The 25,070-nt window shown below is 42.2% G+C and overlaps 1 protein-coding gene across 2 annotated transcripts in view; it reads left to right on the top strand.

Annotated features, from left to right (window-relative positions):
• Window positions 1-25,070, top strand: part of TSPAN4 (tetraspanin 4) — a 421,128-nt gene that overhangs the window by 190,737 nt on the left and 205,321 nt on the right. The window lies entirely within an intron of this gene.

Raw genomic sequence — 25,070 nt, 5'->3', positions numbered from 1 at the left:
GAACTGCACAAAGCCTCGAGTGGCATTATGATCTTTCTGACTGTATTGGTGGTGTGCAGGACCTGCCAGAAATAGTGCACTCCTAATACTCGATAGAGGTTGCTTGTTTATCTCATGCTAAAGAGAGTGGTTTGATCTAGAGGAGCATTTCCATTTGCATTTAGCCAGTATATCAGGAAATATTCTGATGTTTTACTTGGGGTGTCTCAGTTGAGGAAAAATGCAGCACAGTTTTGGCTCATCAGACATCAGTAGAGAGCCCCCTGATTCTCACCTCTTGGTTTGCAGAGTTGTATATGAAATGGGGCTATTCAGTTGCTTAGTTAGATATATGCTAAAATGCTTTTCTGAATCCATAGCCTTCTACATAGATTACTTTTATGAAGAAATTATAATAATAGTCATAATAAAGTACTTTCTGCACTCCTGTGAAAATTATGTATTTTTTGCAGAGAAGCTGCATGACTGAACAAGCTAAAGAAATTGAATGTGTATTTTATTGCTTGTTTGTCAGTGGCTTTTCCAGAGCTTATAAGTAAGCAAGGTATGTAACACCTTTGGAATCCCTGTATGAGTCATCATGTTTACTACCAACACTTGTCTAGGTAGCCCTGTAACCATGTAGTGTGCATGCATTGACATTAGCCTCTAGGTATTCCTTCCAATATTGGTCCTCCCACTAGCTGCCCTTTTCCAGGGACCTGGTCTTCAGGTAGCACCAGACTGTTGGATCACCTAAACTGACTGCTCTTGGATCCGTCTTGAATCCCCACCTCCAAGCAATCAGATGTTTGCAGAGTTCTACTGAATATTGGATATGTGTCTCAGATTTCTTTCTTGGGTGGTGTTACATTGTGTGCTGCTGAGAAACTGGTGGGATCCAATCTATCCCTTGGAGAGATACCTTTTCTAGCTTTGATCCATCAAATTAAAGATGTCCTGTTGTGATCAGTCAAGGCTCAGCTGTGTCCTTTGATCACAGCTTCAGTTATTAATCTCTAGATCTACACTGTACATAAACCATTGCACTTTCCTAGGTAAGAGCATCTTGCACCAGCTGCCATTCCTGGTATCCTTTGGTCAGGCATTAGCTGTCCTGTGTTAAAAGCATAGCTGATAAGCCACAAAAGTGTCAGCTTTGAGCTAACACAGCAAAAGCTGTCCTCACTCTTCCAGCCTACTCTGAAAAAACCTGGGGTAACTGCATGCTGCTGTACCTACTGTGCATGCTGCGCATACGGTTAGGACTCCCACATGTTGGACAGCCTTGGGTAAATGAGGTATTCTGCTGGATTTACTTGGGAAAGAGCTGAAATATGGAAGTGCTACACTGAGAGAATAGCTTGATTCTCAGAAATACAAAACCAAATAATGCACTGCTTTCTTAGTTTTCCTCTCCGGAAAGCCTGGAAGTCCTGAAAAATGTTTTAGCATAGCCAGTGCTACTTATAAAAGGAGACTTTATGGGAAGGAAGGCAGCTGCTGCAAGTCATACAAGCTAAACAGCATTTTTTACGTGCACTGTTCCAAATTGAACTGCCTGAGGAAGAAGAGTGTTGTGGTTTTTTTCTGTTGAGTGCTGCATGCGCGATTCCATTTTGAAAAGTTAAATGCTGAACACCTGTGTTACCATCTTGCTGTGATTTGGTCCTTCATTTCCTTCCAATCTGTGTTCTAAGGAACAAGACTAGGAGCAGTTACATGAATGTGGTAACACAATGGATTATTGTTTTTTTCAGTATGTGCTATGACATTCCTTATATATATATATATATATATATATATATTTACAGAGGTTGCTGCCATTTTAGCTCTTGATGTAGGAGTGTAAAATAAAGAGGGGATAATGATAAGGGAAGTAATTAAGAGGGAGAAACCAAGCTGTAATGGAAGAATGTAGGGAAAGTATCTACACAATTTTCTGAAAGAAACTCCTAATTTGATGCATTTTGCATTATCCGACAAGTAACATATAACAATAAAAGATACCAAAATTGAAGGTAAACACATAGGAGGTGGGCTTCAGTACTAAATTTAAAGTGGTTGTCCTTTTCTGCTGCTGCTTTGACATGTTATTGTTGCAGGGAATTTGGTGTTTCTGTTGCATGTAGAATTAAACTTTCTTGTTAACATATGCAACAGCACCACATGCATTGTACACAAAAATGAGTGCCCTTAATATTACAGGCACATTCAGTTTCAGTAGTTGTACCTCGTTTTGGCAATACATTTAGATAACTTACATATTAAATAACTGTGTTGCAAGGTCTTGAGGTCATGAAGGAAGGCAGTTCTGAGTCAGAGCAACATTAGCACAGTATTCTTTTTCAACAGTAGCTCAGAGCAAATGCTCAGTAGCTCAGGGGAAATGGGAAAAGAAATAGTGATAATTTTTGAGTAATGTGGCTGAACTTAGAAGCCATTGAGCAGTATGGCTGCGTTAGTGCAAGCCCAAAGCAGAGGCTGAGAGATACTATTCCAGTTTTCTCTTTGAAGTGCAAATACCTCAACTTGAGCTTGTTTGCAGTCTGGATTTACAGCAGTTCAGGTGAATCAGTTCTTGGCCTCTGCCTCCCAATTTGGGCTAATTGTGTAAACATCTCACCTCTTTGAAGTGGATAAGACTTCTAATGGCACTAGGTATAAAGTTGCAATGCTATGAAACACCAAGGAAGCTTAGCCTTAGCAGCTGTCCTGCACTGGGAATGCAGACCTGGCTCTTAGTAGCTGTAAAGGTGTTCTCTCTTATGCATGTGCATTTTGGATGGGTAGTGGTGGTAACTGTGACTGCTAGCACTTGAGGCTGCTGAAGAAAACGAAAGCAATGTGTGTTTGTGAGTGTCTTTTTGTGATTGGTTTCTGTCTGTATGCAAGTGCAAAAGGATTAACAGGTAGTTTGCTTGGGATCTAAGCTAGAAATACACCTCCTTTTTAAAAATCTCTTCCTTTCCCCTCCTTCCTGTGCCATCTCCCCAGTGTGGTGCTAGAAAATAGCTGCAATTATATCAGCTGTCAGGTCATTCCCTTCACTTTCTGTTTAAGCAGGATCCACAACCTGGCTGTACTACTTGAGGAGTAACAGAAGACTTGAGTTTCTGTGCCTCTGAGTTTCTGCATTATAACTGCTATTTCTAGTAATTTGATACTCGTCCTGAAAAGTGCAATTATAAAATTGATGAATTGTTGAATTGTTTTCAGATTCTTTGTTCTGTTGACATTCAGTTGCATGAACTGTTTAACACCAATGATGGATATTTTCATTACAGTTCTTCCTCTGTAATCATAGAGGATCCTTCCTCCTTTCTTATGTTAAAGTCTTTTTGGTAATTGGTAATTGTGGTGGTGACTCCTGCATTACTTTTCATGATTTCTTCTCTTGATACCTAAAAACCGTTTGTACACATCATGTAGGGTTTTATATTTTCTTTTTCATTTTGACTGTTGATCCCAATCCACTTCCATATGGCAGAAAATTGAGGACAGAGGGGAAAATACTAGCTTTTCACAGAATCACAGAGTCACCAAGGCTGGAAAAGAGCTTTAAGATCATCAAGTCCAGCCTATGACCAACACCACCACATTGGCTAGACCATGGCATTAAGTGCCACATCCAGCCTTTCCTTGAACAAATCCAGGGACGGTGCCTCCACCACTTCCCTGGGAAGTCCATTCCAATGTCTAGTCATGCTCTCCATGAGGAAGTACTTCATAATACCCAACCTAAACTTCCCCTGGAGCAACTTAAGGCCATGTCCTCTTGTCTTGTTGCTAGTTGCCTGGAAAAAGAGCCCAGCCCCCATCTGAGTACAACCTCTCTTCAGGTAGTTGAAGAGAGAGTTTTAAAAGAGAATGTTTTAAAAGAGAGTTTTAAAACCAAGTGTGTAAAGAAGTATTTTAAACTCTCAATTTAGAGACAAATCAGCAAATACTGAGGCCCTCAGGTGGCCTCACATACTGCTACTACCAGTTTTAGACACTTCTCTGACTTTCTCTCAATGTCACTATATGAACCAGTGAGTCCAGCTGTGGTGAATAATTTCCTGCCTCATGTTGGCAGTCTCCAAGGGAGCCTGTTTAAAAATTCATTGAGGTTATCCAGACTCTTCACCTTCTTGTTTTCAAAGGTTTGAAGCTTGCTGAAGAAGGTATTAAAACCAGAAGTTATTATCAGACAACCTTGGGGTAGTCTTAGTGTAAGGTTTTTTGAATTCTGTTTGGTAGTATTCAAGAAGAACCTGCTGGAAAGGAATGGGTTTTATACCAGTCTTATACACTTTCACTAATTAGTGAGAGTCAATAATTTGAGGCACTCTCTCTTCTTGAACTATTAATAATTTAGCAGGTAGGAAACACATCCTAATTCTTAGGTGAAAAGTGATAGAAACTGTGAAGCTACTTCCATAAGGTTTTCATTAGCTAGACTTTCTCTTGGTTTTCTGTAGCTGATGGGATTTCTGGTGTCTCACTGCAAATGAAAGGACTTGTGGAGAGTCAGCTCATTGCAGAAATAGCAGAAGGCTGTTCAGTGAGAGTAATCTCTCATAGACACATGAATTCACAGCAACAGCATTTCTTTCACTTTATTTCCCACAGCACTAGGCTAAAGTGGCTCAGCCTTCTGGACATTAAAGCTTGTATTTCTCCTTTATTTGTTTAATATATTTTCTGAGCTTTAGGTCATTGATGTAAAATCTGGCCCCTCTTACAGTATGTGTCATGTTCCTCTACACACTCTAATTGTAGCTTTCTCATTCCCCAAGGCATTTCCTTCATTGCTGTTTTCCTTGCGCTCCCACTAGACTTTCTTACTACCCTCCCTGTGTGTCTGAAACAGCAAAGGATGGATTGCCAGTACAGGGTCTTGCTTCATCCTTCAGAGCTGCAGAATCAGTCTGCGTGATGCTAGAGGTACTCACTTGTGAGTGATCTGAGAAATATCCCTGTAAATATTCCATTACTTTTTCATAAATGGATTATGTCCAGAATGCAAATTGCCACACCTTTGGATGTATCCAGTCAAGAACTTAGGCTTTAAGTTACATGTAGCGTTAAGGTTACTCTAAGTGTTTGTGTGTTCCATTGCATCTATTCTCTGAAGGCACCTTAGGGGTTTCTGCCCCTAAATCTCAGTGGGAGGCTTGGTGGGTTATGGCATCTGCTGCTTAATGGTGAACGTGAACGTCTTCCTATGAACTTGGCAATGTCACCCTTTGCATGCTATTTCTTTCATCATCCTGAAAACTCAGGATGGCAGGGACCATTTTTTAAAGTAAGATGTAATACTGTTGAGCTGTTAATTCTTACCTAAACCTCCACATGCTTCCACAGGTTAAGAACTAATAATTGACTTTAAACAGTAGTTCTGTCACGTTTGTGTCATGCCTTTTGTATTTTAACCACATATCTCTGAGAAATGCCTGCAGTTATTTTTCATTATCTAAAGCAACATACAAGCAAGTTATGTCAGTGAGTCTGCTGTTCCTTAGGTATTTGGACCCTTTATATATGTCCAGCTATGCACTTGTTTGCAGAGTGTTGAGTTTGCCAAACTCTGCCAAAGTGCTTGTATATTGTGTCAATTATACTTGATTATGCAAAAATCTAATTAGTTCCTTTTTGTTGTTATTTATCCCTCCAGTAGGACTAGATTGCCCTTTTTATTTCTGAAGTACACTGTAGATTTGAGACAGTACAGTTGCAAAAGTTTCTAGTGGTCAGTATTTTCTGTATAATCTTGAAAAATTAGTCTAGCTCTGGTTAATTGCTTATTAATTTTTAATCTATCGATTTATTAATTTATTAATTATTTTTAATTTAGTAATATTGCTAATATTTACTAAAGACAATTCCATATTTCTGGATGTTCTATATAAAAAAAATGCTATTGTCTGTCTTGTGAATTTTTTGGGGGTTGCCTTGGCTTTTGGTTTTCCTTAACACATGTAGTGATTTCATTCAACATGTAGTGATTTTTATTTGTGTCTGCAGTCTGTCAGTTAGCTGAAGATGTTACTACCTATTTGTTAAATGCAGGATGGGGCTGGTGGTGTACAAAAATTGTACAGACAGTCATTGCTCTGAGCTAGTCTTAGCTCCTTGAGCAAAGAATTTCTGAGGAATTTCTAATTTTGACAACTGGGATCAAATGTCTGACTTCTGAGGACTGACAGCAGTACCAGGGGTTGAGCTGCTTTGTCCTGTTGATAGCAGCTGTGCAGTTTAGAAACCACACCAAATGTCAGGGAAACACACATCTTAGCTGACTAAATTCAGGGTGTGTGTGTGTGTTCAGGGTAAGGCATTAGCTTTAGAAGTCTTCCATGGGGCAGAAATGCTGCGGCTGCTCAGGGGTAAAAATAGTTCTGGCTTTTCAATGGCTGCATTCCATGGCTGGAGACTGAAATAATGATTCAGGGCTCAGCTCTTGTTCTGTGCAAGACTAACTGTGAGAGAGCTCTGCAGACAGAGCAGCTAGCTGAGATGAGTCTGAGCCCAACACCGCTGATACTCTGGGAGGGACCTGTGTTGCTTGTACACTCTCGGCAAGGTATTGTACATTAATATTTTGCTTTCCAGTAGGAGTGTAGTCTCCTGAATGTAATAAAAAATCTTCTGAACTGTGCAAAATTTCCCACTAAACCAAAGGTTATGTTGAAAAGGGTCTTTTCTGTGTGAATTCATCTTCAGAGACGTGTAGTAGCTTCACACCTTACAAGCTTTCGGAGACCTGGGATGATGATATACTGTGGTTGGAAGGATGTGCTGCTCATTCCCACCTGAATCCTTTTGTGTGAGTGTTTGTCCTTGATTTTTGCATGGCGGGTTTGGATTTTTTTTGCAGAAATTTTCTACTCTTGGAAAATCCTGGGAACTTAAATTCATAAATAATTAGGCTTTCAAAGTCTTTCTGCAATAGTCCTTTTTGAAAATAGTACCTAAAACATGAATGCCTATCTCAAAGATTTCTCTAAATTTTCAAACTCTGGTAGTGTTGCATCTACATGTACAGCTTTAAATCCTGTTTTGACAAAGTTCAGAGGATTATCCTCTGTAGCTTAAAACGTGCCACAATTTCATGAAAGAGTGAATTTTGTACTTATGGCCAAAGTTGTTGTGACTACCATTGCCTTTGCAAGCACTAAACAAACCCCCCCATACCTTTTTTTTTATTTATTTTTTTAAATTATTTTTTTGTCTCTGAGGCATTTCAAATATTTATCTTCCAGGCCATTCCTAGTAGGACCTTGAGAAATTGATGTTCCTGCAGTTTTTGGCACACCCTGTGAGGTATGAACCTCCTTCCAAAGTGGGTTGCTACATTTCATGTTGCTCGAAGTATTCATGCCAGCTGAGTGTGCAGATTGTTCCATTAGCGCCCAGGGCAAAACAGTGCAAATCCGCACGTGGTAACCTTGCAGCCAGGCATGGCGTTCAAGTGCATTCAGCTGTTTTCTTTTTAGGCCCTGGGTTGTAGCTGCACACCCTTGTCTGACACTCGGTGCAACTGCTTGTACTACTCTGCTCTGCGTTACCCACATGTGCCTGGTGCAGCTGCAGGCACTTGCCTTTTGCTTTGCTGGCATTTGACATGTAAGACAGGCGCCTACAGCAGGTACTGCTGGGTGGGCTTGTGTTATAAGAGCTTGACAGTTCAGCATGGCACTGTGCACCAGTGATTTTGCTTTAGCAAACCAACACCCAAAGCTATTTGTGCTTATTTTTTTTCTCTTCTGTTACACTGGCACAGCTTACTTCCCTGAACTTGCTCATACTCAGAATAGAGAATATTGTTTTCAAATTCAGCTCCCTCATTGTGATGCTAATCTGTGACCGACAATGGAAGTGAGTTTGGGAAATCTCACAGGGAAAAAAATGTAAAGTGTAAAGCATATCGCTCTATGATGAGGAGTAAAACTGTAGAAGTCAAAGTTGTTCCATGCCATAAGCTAAGTCAGTGAGGTGTTAAGTAGTTACAGGATGAGTAGCAAACATCAGGATTTTTTAAATCTATTTTATTTATGTTACATGAGGTATCTTGGTGTCTAAGGCACTGCACTTGGATGCAGGACTGGGATTCTATTTCAGCCTTGCTGATGGTATTGAGTCACCTAATTTTCTTGCTCTTCAGCCACTAGTCTGAATAATGAGGATGATTTTACAACAGAAGTGCTGTGGCAATAAAAACTATTTATCACAAGTATTAGTGCTGATGGCATCTTTACACCTTCAAAGCTGCCAAATTAGCTGCCAGTGCACCACTCCTGGGAGGCCCATCCTACCTCCAAAAAAAGGAGTTTTGTGTTCTTCTCACTAATGCCATTTTACAGAGGGTAAATACAGAGTGTGGATAGTTTAAAGGATATTCCAAGAGTTGTATAAAGTCTGAGGACAGGAATAGATCCTGTATTCCTGCCTACCTGTGTACAATGTGCTTGCCTCACTGTATGTTCCCCTTTTGGGAGTTTCAGTAAGAGTTAGAAATAAGTTGCAGGACATTAGGTTAGTCATGAGCACTGCACAAAAATAGTTGAATGGGTATTTTAAATAAGTGACACGGCAAAACTCTTGGTATATCCTGTACCAATAGCAGAGCTGCCTAACATAACAAGAACATGAGGAAGTCCTTTCTAACTGCAGCACTTTATCTAATGCCATTTTTGCTTACTGTAGATGAAGCAATGAGAGATACCCGTAATATTCAGTCAGTGGTCCAGATGTTATGCACCCTTTGTGTTAGGAATTACAAGGTTTCAAACTCTCTCCCAGAGTTTTCAGCTAAGGTGAATAACTAAAGATCTGGATGTTTGCTCAAGCTGTTGGGATTTAATTATCCTGCCAAGCATTGTTAGAGATGAGCTGCACCTGTGATTCTAAGAGGAAAGTATTTTGATGGTAATTCAGACCCCAATTCATAGATAATTTTAAAAATACTGTTTTAGAATCTGAATTTTTTTTGCGTTCACATATACTTTGTTACAAGTAGTGCTCAGTCCTGATCTGGTTTTCTGAGGGGTCAGAAAACAGAGAAGATGCATATGGTAGCCAAAATTATGTTGACAAATTGTAGATACAGCCTGAAAAAAATGGTTAAATTCAATGTATTTCACTTGAGAAATAATTAACTGCCTAAGTACAAATAGGCTTGTAAGAGGAGGTCTGGGTGTTATTGTTGTTCACAAGGTGAATTTAAGTGAGGAATGTTGTGTTGCTTCAAAAGGAAAAGCCATTTTGCAGTGCAAGACCAGAACATACCACCCATGGGACCTGGGAAATTATTTGTCTCTTTGGCACTGAGTACAGTCTCAGATGAGATTTTGGGAGCTGCAGTTGAAACATGTGGATCAACTGGACAATTTGATATGAGTGCAGTGAGAATGATCAAGGTAAAAATAAAATCTAAAGGGAAGATTACATGAATTAGAATAATTCGGCAGAGATTGCTGAGGATAGTTAACATTTTACAACGTGTAAATGGCTGCTGGAAAGAAGGGAAGAGCTCTTTTTTGTAGGCATAATGTAAAAAGCGAATAGGTTTCAATCACAGAGTAGGAGGTTCAGGTTTGTTATTAGATTAAGTGAATGCCTGTCTGGTATGACAAAAATATTACCCATTCTCCTGTCATCCATGAGGTCTTTTCAAGTCTCTCCCAATTCTATTATTCTCTATTTGTGCATGATTATGTGCTTTGGGTTAGATACTGATGTCCTTAATCCTCTGCAGCTGACAGTGTGCACTGTGTCTTGGAGAACCTGTTCTGCATCTAGGACTGGTGCTATTATAGATAGGTGGGTGGAGGGAAGGGGTTGGGTGGATATGTGATCTTTTGTATATCGTAAACAGTATGGAGACATGAATCAGGAATGATTGATTATTCTCACTTTCTTATGGTATAAAAACTGTAGGACAACCACTGGAATTGTGAGGTGGTAAATGCGAAACAGGGAAGGACTTTTTCACACCATGTGTAGTTAACCCGAAGAACTTACTGCTGTTAGATGTGTTGGATGCCAGATGCAATTTGACAATATTATGCCAACAGATCTGTCAAAAGCATTTAAATGTAAATATACCAGATCCAGCTCAGGAATTTCCTGAGACACATGTTGATGGAGGCTAAGATTGTATGCCTTGGAGGCTATTGCTATGTTTGTGTCCAGTTCTTACACCCTTGGCATTCGCAAGTGGAGAGAGCTGGGTCTGCTGAAAGAGGGTTTTGTCTTTCTCCAGTCTACAATGAACAACCTGTAGATGCATTCACATGCATGATAATCAGCACATTTAAAATAGGCCCTTTCCTGTCAGGATCCAAGAAGAGCCCTGACTGAGATAACTTCTGTCCCCATCTGAGGAGTGATCTGTCAGCACTCCCACTGCAGTCTGGAAAGTGCAGTAGAGCAGCTGGGGTGGAGTGGGAAGAGGCAGCAAAAATTCAGTCCCAGGCATGGGGGGTAATCAGTTCTTCTCCAGGAATTTCAGGGCATGTGCTTCCTAGATTATTTACAGCCAGAACTGTGCTGTGAAGTTTCAAGTATTTGCTGTTAAAGATAAATTTGGAAGCCCCACCATGAGAGGCATTTCTCAGTATGAAGGTTGGCACAGCCTATAGGAGGAATTGCAAATAGCCAAGAGGTATGTGAGCAAAGTCATGTAAAAACTGCATAAATGCTGTGTGTCACTTTTTTCTCTCTTCCTGTCTTTAGCAGGATGATACTATGAATGATCCTAAAATAATTTCTGTAGCTAACATGCTTCCAGTCTGTTAGGATTATGTGTCGTGAGGGCATGACTATGTGGTATTGATATGCCAGGAGGTGTAATGCAAACAGCAGACTCTTGATGCTTTTCTGTCTACAAGCTTTCCTCTGCCGACACTAAAACCACAGTGTTGATAAGCATAAACTATGAATTTTACCTGTTGGGCAAACAATTCAAAGTGTTGACAGAAGACAATTTAGTACAATGGCAGAGGCTGTCTGGTAAAAGTACACAAGCCATAATGAGAGCTAAGCACCTCTGGTGATGTTCAGCTTGTTACAGAATAGGATCTGATGGGTCAGCCCACTGGAGCACATTGTTAGAGGGAACTTTCTTAGCAGACAGTGTGCAGATTTATAACAAAATGGAGATCAGGTAAAAGAACATCCACATGAGAAGTCCTTAGACCAACAAAATGCAAGCTGTTTTATACCCAATAAAAGGTGTACACTGATATGAAAGAATGTCTTCTGTTTCTAGAGCATAGTGCCTTTCCCAGTGAATGAAAAGGTTGATGTTTAGATTTGGGACAGGTATTGTGGTATCTAGCTCTTCTATTAGGCAGCTAAAAATAAAGCTATGGGAGACAAGAGGGCTTTGAGGGTTGGTTGCATTCTAGGGCAGTTGTACTTGGCCTAGAGTAATGGTTGGAAATCACTATTTGAAGTTGAAAAATTGTATAGTTGTGAAATTCTCCCCAAAACTCTGTTGTTAATGTCTTTCAAGGTGTTGTCTCGAGATCCTTTGCTCTGTTTTTCTAACATGAAACCTTTTAAGACAAAGCAAAAGCCCACCATAATTTATTAACCCTGAAAAAAAGGTTCTTCAAATAAAAATTGATAAAAGGAAACTTCACTTAATATTCTTCAATAGATTTGATTACAGATGATTCTCAAATAATTTTATAAGTCTTCTGACTTAGCAGCAACACTGTCAAAAGTGGCTATGCTTTGGACGCATAACAAAAAATTACCACACCGGGCCAAAGCATTGACCCAACTAATCTAGGCATTGGCCAATACTGCACTGTTTAGTGGTTGGTTGCTCTCATATTTTAGAAATTGTTTCTAAATCCTATTGAACATAAGCGCAAATGATCTTATGAGTCATATTGAAGTCCAATGCTAGTGCACATCCTGCAGAGGTCTTGGAAAGGAAAATCCTTCGTTGCAATCAGGTGGTGTAACTGCAGCCGAAATTGATGTTGCACAAGAGGAATTTTCATCCTTTGCAGAACTTGGAGCAGTCTGCGAGCTAATTTAAATTAATGCTTTCTGATTTAGTACCTGTAATGGATCTCATAATAGACTGCTTGACTCAAGACACCTGAACAGCACAACCTCCTGTGGCTGACCTGGCTCTCCTTGTCTATCTCTGCCCTTAGCCCCTATATCCATTTTGTGCTGTCTGGGATGGAATGTGTCTGATGCTGGAAAATCCCCAACTTGTTTTGATAGCAGCTTTGCAGTTGCTTTTTGTGTTCTTAAGAGCCAAAGCAGTCAGATAAGGAACCTAGTAACAACTTTTTATGTTTCTTTCATGTGCCCACCTTAAAAAAAAATCACCATGGAGATTAATAAAATAAATTAAATTTAAAAGTGCTGCATGCTAATACTTTCTTTTTACTCCCTTGATAGTCCTTGTAGAAGTGACAAATATGCCTTCAGGGATTGCAATATATATTGGATGTTGCATATACCTTATAATGAATATTCTAGTGGCTATTCTGCTGTAGTTATTTGTGAAGTCCCAACCAGAACGGCAGATTTTTCTGCAGGATGTTGTACTTGGTGCACATGAATTCCTTGTCCTTTGTCTCAACCCACAAGCTTCTAGTTGGCCTTTGTCCTCCCCATCCCAGAGTATGTGTGAGGCGGGGAATTGAGCCTTGGGCTGTTTCTTCTTTCCAAACCACAACAGAGCTGAATGTACTTGATGGCAGAATAGTGATGCTATTTTTTTCACAGAATGCTGGGTAGTAGGACAAAAGTGATCATGAAATAGTGAGGTCTCACAAGTGTTTCATGGAACAAAAAGCTCAGGCATGTATACAGTAATCCAATTAAGGACCTGCATTATGGTCATATCAATAAACCCTGCCTTCACAGAAAATATGTAGACAGTATTACCTCACGATTCTGCCAACACTCTCTGTGCAAGGCTATAGCTGAATTAGGAACCAGCTTAGTCTCAGGGCACTGTATGTAAATCCTTAACCCAGTTTAATTGCTGTTCATAGCCAAACTTTTTCTAAATTCTACAGTGATGCCAGTGCAATGTTATTTTCCTTGTCCTTTGTATAACCTTTCCTGGCCCTATTTGAAATTTGGAATTCTGAGTAGTATGTATGGAAATTATTTATTGATATTTTCATGCCCTAAAGTGAAAGGACTATCAGCACAATAACTTGGGTTTATGAAGCAAAGATTTGAATTTTAATTTATTACATATTTTATAAAAGTTGCACTTTCATTTTTGTGGCCAAGTTCTGACTGTATTTGAGGCACAGGATCCCCCATAAAATAAACTTTAACTTGTTTATTTGTGCTTTTAAATAGTATAAAGTCGTCTGATGCTTACCTAAGTGATAATAGTCTTTGTTGGTTTTTTGGGGAGGAAGTTTTGTTTCCTGAAGGAGCCTGTAGCAGGGGTTTTGAACCCAGGAGTCCAATCTCAAAATGTTGTTTTCTGTAATGGATGTCAGTGAGAGAGTGTCTTCCTTTGGCAGAGGAGCAAGAAGTGACCAATCATCATTTGCTGAAAGTGGAGCATTATTTATGAAGGCTGCCTAGACCTTCAAACATGCTGGTTTTGTGTTAAGTAGCATTTGTTTGTGCTTGTGTATGTCATTCTTCCCTCAAGTATTATTAATTTCTAGACTGAACTCGAAAAGGATCAACATCTTAATGTCTTTTCATTGAGTATCAAGTGCTAGGGGTGTCTCATTAATGTGAGTAGCAGCATTATTAATGGTAAATTAATCCACAAGGTAGGATAGGTTTTATCCGTGCACTGTTAGAACCTGACCTTTACATAACTTAATATTTTCAAGTATTGTGTGTGTCACATACTCAGTTTTTTTCCTACACTAGGTTGCATATGAATACTGACAGAGTTTGGGGAGCTTTCTTTTCCTTCTCAATGAATCTTAAGGCCAGGTAAAGTAACAAATAAGCAATTTGAAATTCAGGAAATAAAGTAGGGTTCAGAGATGTAAATTCAGTTCCCTGCTATAATTTAAATAAGCAACTCAACCAACCAAAAGTCCTATAATCTAGCTCACACGAGCAGATGTTTGGCAGGACTCAGTGCAGTGGGTTTGCAGTCTCTGCTTATCACAGAACCAGGACTGCAGGCATCACTGCCATGCGTGCTTCTTTTTTCTCTTCATCCTGGGGAGTCTAATCTTGTCGACAAAGAAAGTGGGAGGAGGAAATGTATCATTCCAACACAAGCGGGATACAATTCCTGTGCTCAATGTTAGCGGAGGCTGGGCGGGGAGATGCCTTACATCTTTCAGACTGCCTGGTGCAGATATGGTTATCAATGTCTGATCTTACTTTTAGTGTAGGTTCTGTTTTGTTTTGGTTTGGGTTTTTTGTTATGTGCCTGAATAATAAAGCTATTTTCTTCAATAGGCTCAGGCACTGAAGTGTTCGGCACTGCAGCATCTCCTTTGTGTGACATACACAAGTAGCTCATTAACTGCCCAACCCTAATTTCTGTTTTGTCATAAATGAAGAACAGGAGAGACATTCTGGCACCACAATCTTCCTATGAAATGGAAAATTTATTTTAAGATGTCTAAAAGTACCATTAGTTATGAAATAATTTCCCTTTTCCCCTCAGTGAAGAAAATCTTCTTTCATTAAATTTTCAACCAGGGTAGTAACATATTGAGTGTTAGTTTAAGTAGTTTGGTAATTCATAAACAGTAGTCTATCCTGTTAACCTCCATGGAATAACTGCTCAGTGATTACTACCTGAGCTGTAAAAACCAGGAATTCACATGAAGCGTTGCAGTAGCTTTTGATGGAGAAGCTTCCCACTTAGGATAACCTACAGAGAGTCTGTGGCCTGAGCAGCTCCAAGAATGGTGAGATGCTGGGAATACAGGGTGGACAAGCAGAAGAGATTTATTTTATGAAGGGAACTTAAATGGGCTCATCTTCTGCTGCATTTAGGAGCTGAGTATCACAGAAATTACAGGTGAGTAGGGAAATCAGCATAACAAAATTTGGTGGGAGATCTTATGGAAGTTACATGTAGTATTTATTAAAAAAATCTTAAAATAAGTTGATTTTCCCTGCTGACAGTCATTTATCATAGATTTCATTCATCTTCCTACTTGTACCCACATGCCCAGAGCACCAAGAGGTATATGTACAAGGGGTCTGGCAAGGATCTGCACTTTGTCTTTTGTGAGAGTGATTGTGTTGCATTGGTACTTAGCCACAGCATATGCAAGTTTCACGTGTTGGTGGCTTTTGTCACAAGAGTGTTTAGTTATTTAAACTGTCGAATGAGCCTACCTGTGGTGATTTGAATGCTTGATTAAAACTTGATTTGATTCCTCTATCTGAGCTGAATATTCCAAAACACCCAAGAGAACTGAGATAAGGGAAAATGGGAAGGGAGAGGTAGGGCCAGAAAGCAGCTGCTAAAACATTCTGCAACCACTTAGAACTACAATTCAAATTAATTATAATTTTGAAGCTAAAACCAATGTTTCGCAAAATTCTCAACTTAAACTACATGTTGTGGGTGGCTGTGAATAATATTGCCTTTTAAAGATTTGGCAGTGGGATTTGGCAGAGAGGAGGATACAGGAAGTAAGTTGTTTTTGCGTGCAAACCCGGTGTTGATGAGGTCTCTGTAACAAAACTACTGTGGAGATGATTAAATAAGTATTTGAAACACCAACTTTAGGGTGTGATGCAGCCCTAGACTATCTGATCTAGGAGAACACATGCATGATTCCCTTTTCTCCACAAGCTGAAGAACCATAGAATCATAGAATGGTTTGAGTTGGAAGGGACCTTAAAGATCATCAAAGTTTCAACCCTTCTGCATGGGCAGGGACAATTCCCCCTAGATCAGGCTGCTCACAGCCCCATCCATCCTGGACTTGAATGCTTCCAGGGATGGGGCTTCCACAGCTTCTCTGAGCAACCTGTTCCAGTGTCTCACCATCCTCACACTAAAGAATTACTTCCCAATGTCTAACCTAAATCTCCCCTTTTCCAGTTTTGTTTAATTACATCTTCTCCTCTCACTACAAGCCCTTGTAAGAAGTCCCTCCTCAGCTTTCCTGTAGGCCCCTTCAGGTACTGGAAGACCACTGTGAGGTCTCCTTGGAGCCTTCTCTTCTCCAGGCTGAACAGCCCCAACTACCTCTATCTTCATAGGAGAGGTACTCCAGCCCTCTGATCATCTTCATGGCCCTCCTCTGGACTTGGTCCAACAGCTCTATGTCCTTCCTGTGTTGAGGGCTTCAGAACTGGACACAGTACTCCAGGTGGGGTCTGACAAGTGCAGAGTAGAGGGGCAGGATCACTTCCCTCAACTTCCTGGCCATGCTTCTTTTGATGCAGCCCTTGATGTGGTTGGATTTCTGACCTGCGAGTGCACACTGCCAGCTCATGTTGAGCTTCTTGTTCACCATCGCCCCCAAGTCCTTCTCTTCCGGACTGTTCTCAATCCATTCTCCACCCAGCCTGTATTTGTGCTTGGGACCTTGCGCTTTGCCTTGTTGAACTCTGTGCACTTGGCATGAGCTTGCTTCTCAGGCCTTTCAAGATCCCTCTGGATGGCATCACTTCGCTCCAGCATGTTGACCTCACCACACAGCTTGGTGTAATTGAAAAACTTGCTGAGGGTGCACTCAATGCCACTGTCCATTGTCACTGACAAAAATGTTAAATAGCACTGGTCCAACCCTTGGGGAGCACAACTCCTCACAGTTCTCCCTCTGGACATCAAGCCATTGATCACAAGTCTTTGAGTGTGACCATCCAGCCAGTTCCTTACCCAACAAGTGGTCCATCAATCAAATCTGTACCATTCCAGTTTTGATACCAGGATATGTATGTATATATGTGAGAATGTCAGAAGCTTTGTACAGGTCCAGGTAGATGACATCAGTTGATCTTCCTTTTTTCCACCGAAGCCTTGATTCCATTGTGGAAGGCTGCCAAATTAGTCAGGCAGGATTTGCCCTTGGTGAAGCTGTGTTAGCTATCACTAATCAATAACCCCTTCATTTTCCACATGCCTTAGCAAAGCCTTCAGGAGTATCTGCTCCATGATCTTGCTGGGCACAGAGGTGAGACTGAATGGTCTATAGTTCCCTGAGTCTTCCTTTTTTCCCTTCTTGAAAATGGGAGTTATATTTCCCCTTTTCCAGTCAGTGGGAATTTCTCCAGACTGCCAAGAGTTTTAAAATACGATGGACAGAGGCTTTGCGAGTTCATCAGCCATTTCCTTCAGGAGCCGTGCATGAATCCTGTGGGGTCCCATGGACTTGTGCACCTTCGGGTGCCTTCTTCTTCACTGAGACTCATAGATCCTGGGCATGGAGGAAGTGATCCTTGCATATGGACCAGCTTTCCAGGGCTCTTCTCCTCTTCAGGGCTTTGTCCCAAGCTACCCTACCAAGCAGATCCTTGAAGAGACCAAAATCTGCTCTCTTGAAATTGAGGGTAGTGACCTTGCTTTGCTTCTTCCTCGCTGCCTAAGGATCCTGAATTTCACCATGACATGGTTGCTACAACATAATCTCCCTTTCAGTTTTACATCATCAGCCAGCCCATCTCTGTTGCTGAGAAAAAGGTCCAACATAGGATCTTTTCTTCTTGGTTCGTCTACCATTTGGAGGAGGAAGTTGTCATCAATGCACTCCAGGAACTTCCTGGATTGCTGGTACTTTCCTGTGTTGTCCCCAATGCCACAGTGGTTGAAATCCCCCATGAGGACCAGAGCCTGTGAGTGGAAAGCTGCTCCTGTCTGCCTGTAGAGGCCGTCATCCACTCAGTCATAGTGATCTGGTGGCCTGTAGCAGGCCCCTGCTATATCTTCTGCCCCTGTCTTCCCTTTAAGCCTGACCCATAAGGTTTTACTCAACTCCTCCTCCATGGCCAGTTGGATCTCCACAGACTCCAGCTGGTCATTGATGTAGAGGGTGACACTCCCTCTTACTCTTCCCAGCCTGTACTTCCTAAACAGCTGGTACCAAACCATCCCCACATTCCAGTCACAGGAGTCATTCCACCACATCTCAGTGATACCGATAAGGTCATAGCCCTGCAGGCAAGCTGTTGCCTTTCGTGAAAGGCGTGATGACCTGGTTCAAGAACGGCACGGCGGCCAACCCCAGGCCGCTCGGTCCATCAGCTCACAGACACCAATGTGGTGGATGGCAAATGGCGTTTATTAGTGTTTACCACGGTGTTTATATGAGTTAGGTCTGTGGTGTCACTTCTGTCTGCTTACATCGTGAACTAAGTGCTATTGGCTGTTAGGAGAGGGGTCTTATCTTTCCGTACAGCGCGAAATCTTCCGGCCGCCGGACCCTAACTACCCACAGCAAGCTCACATCTGCAATTCCTGTTGTTTATTCCCATGCTCTGTGCATTCACATAGAGGCATCTAAGATGGGCCCCCTTCAAAGCAGTCATGCTGGCATGGATAACATTTTGCAAGTCAAATGCTTCCTGTTGGCCTGCCTCCTGGAGGCCCTGGGCACCTGTTACTGGCTCTGTCCTCAAAGTGGTGGGTGTGGGATGAGTTGAGGGTCCCCTCCACTGGCATCACCAGTTTAAAGCCCTCCTAACTAAGTTGGCCAGCCTCTGGCCAAAGACTCTCTCCCCTTTCTCAGACAAGTGAACCCCATCAGTCCCCAAGAGACCAGGTTTTCCATTATTAGTCCTGTGGTCTATGGAACTGAAGCCCTGTAACTGAAGCACCACTCGTGTAACCTTTTGTTGACTTTTCCAATTTGGTTGGTCCTTTCCAGCCCCTTCCCTTTGACTGGAAGGATTGATGAGAACACTACCTGTGCTCGAGCCCTTTACTGCCTCTCTCAGTGCTCTACAGTCTTTCCTGATAGTCTTTAGGTTACTCCTGTCTGTGTCATTGGTGTCTATGTGAAACAGTAGGAGAGGGTAATAGTCAGTGGGCTGTACAAGTTTGTGTGATCTTTCAGTTCTGTCTTTGATTCGAGCCCCCCGCAAGCTGCAGACCTCTCTAGCAAGCAGGTCCAGTCAGCAAATGGGTCCCTCAGTGCCCCTGAGAGGGGAGTCCCCCACGACTATTACTTGTTGCTGCTGCTTCTGAGCAGTCATTACATGATGCGCTGAGTGAGCTGCCTTGGTTGGCTCTAGCAGCTTGTCTTACTTGCGTTGTTTTTCCCCTTCAGTCTGCAGAACTGTGAAACGGTTCTGCAGGGGCACCTTAGGTTTTGAGGGAAGTCTTTTTTTCCTTTGGGTTTTTGATTTTACAATATTCCATTCCTCTTTATCGTTTTCCACATCATTCACTTCTTTCCGTTTTTGTTAACGGGGCAGTTTTTGTATCTGCAGTTTTAGGCTCTGGGTTTGCCTCAGCATGTCTGGAGCCAATTATCTGTCTCCTTTTCTGTCTCCCTAGTATTCTCCAGCCTTCTTACTGCCTCCTGCAGTTCAGCAACCTGCTGCAGCAGGTCCGCAACCTGTGCACACCTTTCGCATACAGGATTGCACCCTGCACCATTTCCCACAGCCTGTTGTTTGTGCAGCTACGTCCTTTGTCACTGCCTCTGTCTGCTGGAGGCATCAGTCACCACCGGGGTGACCTGAGCCCTGCAGAAGAAAGCTCGTAGCTCGGCCCTTCGAAGGAGAGAAGCCCTCCCTGCCCGCGCACGCTGCCGCGCTGCGCTCTCCGTGCCTGCTCGGGGAGCAGCACTGCTGGCCGCTGGCGCTCCCAGGGGACAGGCGTTATAGCCGGAGGGCGGTGGTGGCCGGTGCCCTGGGTCTCATCAGCGACTCTCACAAGAGCTGCCGGCTCCTTCTCTGTGCCTTCTCCCCCCTTGTGCTTCCCGAGGAGAGGGAAACCTTCAGAAAGAGGGAAAAAACAGAACCCCTGTCAGCCAAGATCAGCTGCTCTGCTGAGAATCAAGTGATTTGGAGCAGCTCCTCATGGTGACATCAGGGACTGTGGAAAGAAGAGTGGAAAAGGAATTTAAAATGTTATGAGTGTTAGAAAGAAACTTCACGGTCTTTTGCATAATATTCTTGAATAGATAACCCAATCTGAACAGAAATTTAGTTGATATTCAGGTGTCAGCTGTCTGCGAAGCAGCGAATTTCCTAACTACTATGAAGAGTTTTGGCCTTAGCCTTTGGTGAGGTGGGTGTGAGGACTCTGGCAAGCCGTAGTGAGTCATTCTAATGTCAGCTCAGAAAATCTCACAGAGCAGTTAACAATGAGCTGCTGTGTGAAATTTTACCCATGGTTTATTATGTGATTGCAGGTGTCTGGCTTTTTCACCCCACTGCACTCTCCAGATGATTTCCTTGGAGTCACAGTGCAGCACCAAAGGAAAACATCACTAGAAGATCACACAGCTGTATTTAGATAAACCACTGCTGGGGAGTGGTGGACAGCAATTAAATCTTACGACACGCTAAGTGAAGAGCCTGGAGCACAATGGCCAAGCCTTTGCACTGTTGGCTCTTCAGGGGTCCTGGGACCAATTCTGTTAATTGGTTGTGCTTCGTCAGGTCCCTTACAGAGTCTGACCTAACTTGGTTTGCTCTCTTTGCATGCACTGGAAAATCTCAGTCAGTGGTACCAAGGAGCTCTGCTTTCCTTGGGAACTTAGTGCAAAATCTTATTTACAATGTGGGATGGACTCTTGGAGCAGCAGGGTGCAGAAAGTATGTTATTGGACTGCCTGGCACCTTCTATCTTGAAGTTACCAGCACTTGGGAGAGCATCACTGAGCTCTGATGGTAGACACAAGCCAAAAGGGTATTTTCTTAACTCCTGCTGTTCCCTGCTACATCCCCCTCCATGTCCATCATGTGGTGAAGTTAGCAGATGGACTGCCCCTGAGGTGATGCATGCTTACCTGCAGGGAAGAGAAGCTCTTGAATCAAGTTCCCAGTGAAAGTGCTGTTGCTGTCAGGCAGGCAGGTAGCTCTGTCACTTGGCAGCAGGCCTCAGATTACTTTGTCCTTTTTCTTAGCCCTGTTTGCCAGGTTCCTTTCTGATTGCCAGGCTGGTAATGCATAGGGGAGATAACCCTGGTTCAGTGAGCAGTAGTTCAGTCAGTCATCAAACAGAAAATATTTGAGCAAAATTAATAGAGCCATGTGCCAAGCTAATTGGGTATCAGGCTTGGGGATGTGGTCCTTTGGTTCAAGTATTTTTTTGTCTGTCTTTCAGCAGAGAGGTCTGAGATCTTCCATCAGAATCTCCCTCTCTCCCTTACAGGCCTGTTCACAGCTTTCACAGTCCCCCTCCATGCTGTTTATGTCCAAACTAAGCTAATGCCTCTAGGCTCTCTCCAACAGGCTTCCCAGCAGCAGTGGTTTTGTTCCCTTTTCCACAGTACTCCCATCACCAGCTCTGCAGACCAGGAGACTTGTTTGTGCTCTCAATCTCCATGACATGCTGAGTTTCCTGGACACTTCAGGTAGTCCTGTCAGTCCATTCCTGTCCCTCCCAAACCGTGACCTCCCCCAAAAGATATACATCTCTGCTTCAGAGTGATGTTCCTTTGTGAAATTTGGCTGCCTTCTCTGTAGATAAAGAGGATGTATCTTTCCTATTTTTATTCTTCTCATTTTTCCCACCTTCCTTAGCTGTTGCTGACTCATAATCCCAGAGGGTGTAAAACTTGTGTTCACAGATCTTGTCTAAATAACCTTCAGTTCTGACTCCTGCCATATTAGTGTGCAAGAAAGTGTATTACTGTGCCCTGCATAGGTACTAATACTTCATTACATCTCTTGCTTCTGTGTGACTTCATGCTTTGGGAGCCTAGTAGTGGGGTTTGCTTTGTTGCTGGTGTGTTTTTCTGTAGTCATTTGCTGTTGAGTTGTGATTTCCATGTGTCTGTTGCAGCAAAATCCTCAGATGCACAGGGACCAGGATTTTCAATCAAAAATGTCACACAGGATACAGTAACCTAAGCACAGAGCAAGGGTCCTAGGCAGTTACAATTCTCCTTTTTATAAACTGCACTGGCTAACACTTTTCTACTTTGGTGCAAAAACAAATACAGAAAACCAGCCAGATTCCTTGTCTGAGGCATTGGCTCTATTTGGTATGTTTTAGTATGCAGCAGTAATGGTGGTGGCTCAGAGCTGTGCTGGCTGGCCTCTGCAATGTGCTGTTCTGTCCCACTGCAGCAGACATTGAGGTGGTTTTAATGCTGTCCATTTGGTCAGCATCTGCCAAAAACATCCCAGACCACTGGGGTTCTTAGCATAAAGAAATCAGGTGTTTTCACCTTTGTGAAAAATAGTTTGCTTTCTCCTTTAGTAACATGCTGCTGTCTGCTCTCCCATGCAGCTACTATTTGCTTTCTGTCACTCACTGTTCAGCTCATCCAGGGTGACATTTTCCTATTGTTTTGAGGATAACCTTAATCTATTTGTGCAGTTCAAAGTAAAGGCTGTGTGGCCAGAGATGGAAATGCATGGGCTTTGGCAGCTTATAATGAAATAGAGAGTCCTTCAGCTGCTTTGAAGCTGCTGCTAATCAGTTACTGGATTTCTTGTGTCTTTGGGGATGTGAAATGTGTTTAGTGACTTCTAGCTGGTTGTAGTGAATCAGGTGTTCACCTCATGAAATCCTCCACTATAATCAGGCTTCATGGGTCGTGGGCTTAGCAGGTGTGCCAGTGGCTGTATCAAACTGGATATAGCTTGCTTTACTGACAGGGATTTTTGATTAATCAAGTTGGATGAAATTTAACACACAAATCATTGACTAGGAGCTTCCTACCGTGGTTGCCTGTACTGTATGGGTTGTAGACACAGAGGATAGTAGGACTTCAAATAAATGGCACTGCAGAGCTGAATTAGGCTGTAGGATCAATAATTTCCTGTTAGCTGGTGTCTTTTAAGTGCAGCTGGGGAAACTGCCTCAGTACAATAATAGCATTGCAAAAAATCAAAGTCTGGGCTATCAATCTGGTGTCTTTCAGTAACAATAGATTCAAAGTAGCTGCATGGAAGAGCAGATAGTGACTTACTTAAGTGAAAGCAAACTATTTCAGATTAATTTTAAAATACTTAATTTGTTCTTGCTGAGGAATGGGAACATATTGTCGGGCTGAAGCAGCTTCCCAGAAAAACTTGTACCCCCTGGGGGCACTGGCATAGGGTAGGGGGGTGGGAAGTGTGTGTGTGTGGGAGATGGCTGCAAACCCTCCCTTCATGCCACATGCTGTCAGAAATGTCTGCTGCAAGGATGAGACTGGAACCAGGCACTTTGTTTATGTGACATGGATTTTTTTGATCAATAGTGTCTTTAAAATGTAGCCAGTTGTGTTATACTTTGGAATATGCTAGGACTGATTGGCTTCTTAAATGAAAGTAGCTTGGCGCCAAGTATTAACACCAGAGAACTCTTGTCACAGACAGCAGATGCACAATATTTTGACCTTGCCTGGCAAATTTGCCTCCTTACTTTATGTCAGAAGTCAGCACCACATTCCCTTCGCCTTTTTGGACTTGACTTCTCTGGACTCTGTAAACTAATATGTACCTCAGTATCAGTTTCCACCAGTCATACATTTCCCTTGATTTGCATCGTTTAATCAGTGAGGATGTGGACTTATACTGTGAACAAGATTATTGCAATCACTTCTGACTGCAAGCCTCAGCTTTCAAGGCAGCTAAAAGATAAGCTCACAGTATGTAAAACTGCCTCCTGCTTGTTACAGTTATAGTGTTTGCTTAGGCTGTTTTCTGTTATTCTCTGTTGTCATTAAAGCATTTCCTGCTAGTAATTCCTGCTAGTCACCGGAAATGTATCTGTATAAATTCCCCTCCTTCTCCCCCCATTGAAAGGAATCTCAGCCAAATATAGGGGGATATTCAAGTTCTGTCTATGGATTAATAACAGTTGAGCACACTGTGGTGGAAGTAGTTCCTGTGTCACAGGAAAAAACCTAAAAATAAGGAGTTACCTACTAGGGAGCTTTTCAGTACGAGTGCAGCACTAGATAGAACAGCCCAGTCATATGGGAGATATCATCAGTATGCATGGGATGAAATATAAATGCACCTTTAGCAAGCCAAAGAGGTAAGCTGTTGAACTGTCTTCAGACTGTTTTCTTCGTGGATCTAGTCTAGTAACAAAGCTTTGAACAACAAAATGTGTGTTGACTTATTGAATAAGAAGTGCTGCGGAGATACAGGTGACTGTTTCCATTCCTGTCTTTCTTTCTGCTATGCTCAGTAATCTTTACTTGTTTGTGCTTCTGTGCCTCTGTCTTTCAGATGACAATAATGATAATAATCTCCGTTTTAAAGCTTGTTGGGCTAAACCAGTGAAGAGCATACGTAGGATCTGGATACAAACATTTTTTTATTTGCTTCACCACAGGGTAGGAGTGAAAGAAAGAAATACATAGTTGCTACCTGAAAGATGAGCGTCAGGGACTCTAAATGCCTTCTGAAGTATTTTAGAGCTGCCTGGTCCATAGTGCTTTTTCAAGGACTTGAGGTCAGATAATATACCAGTTTGTATTGTACTACTGTGATACATCCCCAAAAGATGTCAGTGCTTTGAAAGCGACTGCCATTGATATTTTAGGCCCCTAGTCAGTCACATCTGAGGGACTTTTCATAGAATCATAGAATTGCTTAGGTTGGAAAAGACCTTAAAGATCATCCAGCCATTAACTCAACTCTAACAAGTCCAACATTAAACCACGTTCCCAAGCTCCACATCTAGATGACTTTTAAACACATCCAGAGAAGGTGACTCAACCACCTCCCTGGGCAGCATGTTCCAACATCTGACAACCCTTTCAGTGAAGAAGTTCTTCCTAATGTCTAGTCTAAACCTCCTCTGGCACAGCTTGAGGCCATTTCCTCTTGTTCTATCACCAGTTACTTGTGAGAAGAGACCAGCACCTGCCTCTTTACAGTGTCCTTTCAGGTAGTTGTAGAGGTCAATGAGGTCTTCCCTCAGCCTCCTTTTCTCCAGACTAGAGTAGCCCCAGTTCCCTCAGCCACTCCTCATAAGACTTGTTCTCAAGGCCCTTTTCCAGCTTCATGGCTCTTCTTCGGACACATTCCAGCACCTTGACGAACTT

The sequence above is a fragment of the Apus apus genome, chromosome 5, assembly GCF_020740795.1.
Source record: "Apus apus isolate bApuApu2 chromosome 5, bApuApu2.pri.cur, whole genome shotgun sequence".
In the NCBI taxonomy this organism is placed as follows: Eukaryota; Metazoa; Chordata; class Aves; order Apodiformes; family Apodidae; genus Apus; species Apus apus.
The sequence above is the reverse complement of the archived record's forward strand: the minus strand, read 5'-3'. Positions and strand labels throughout refer to the sequence as shown.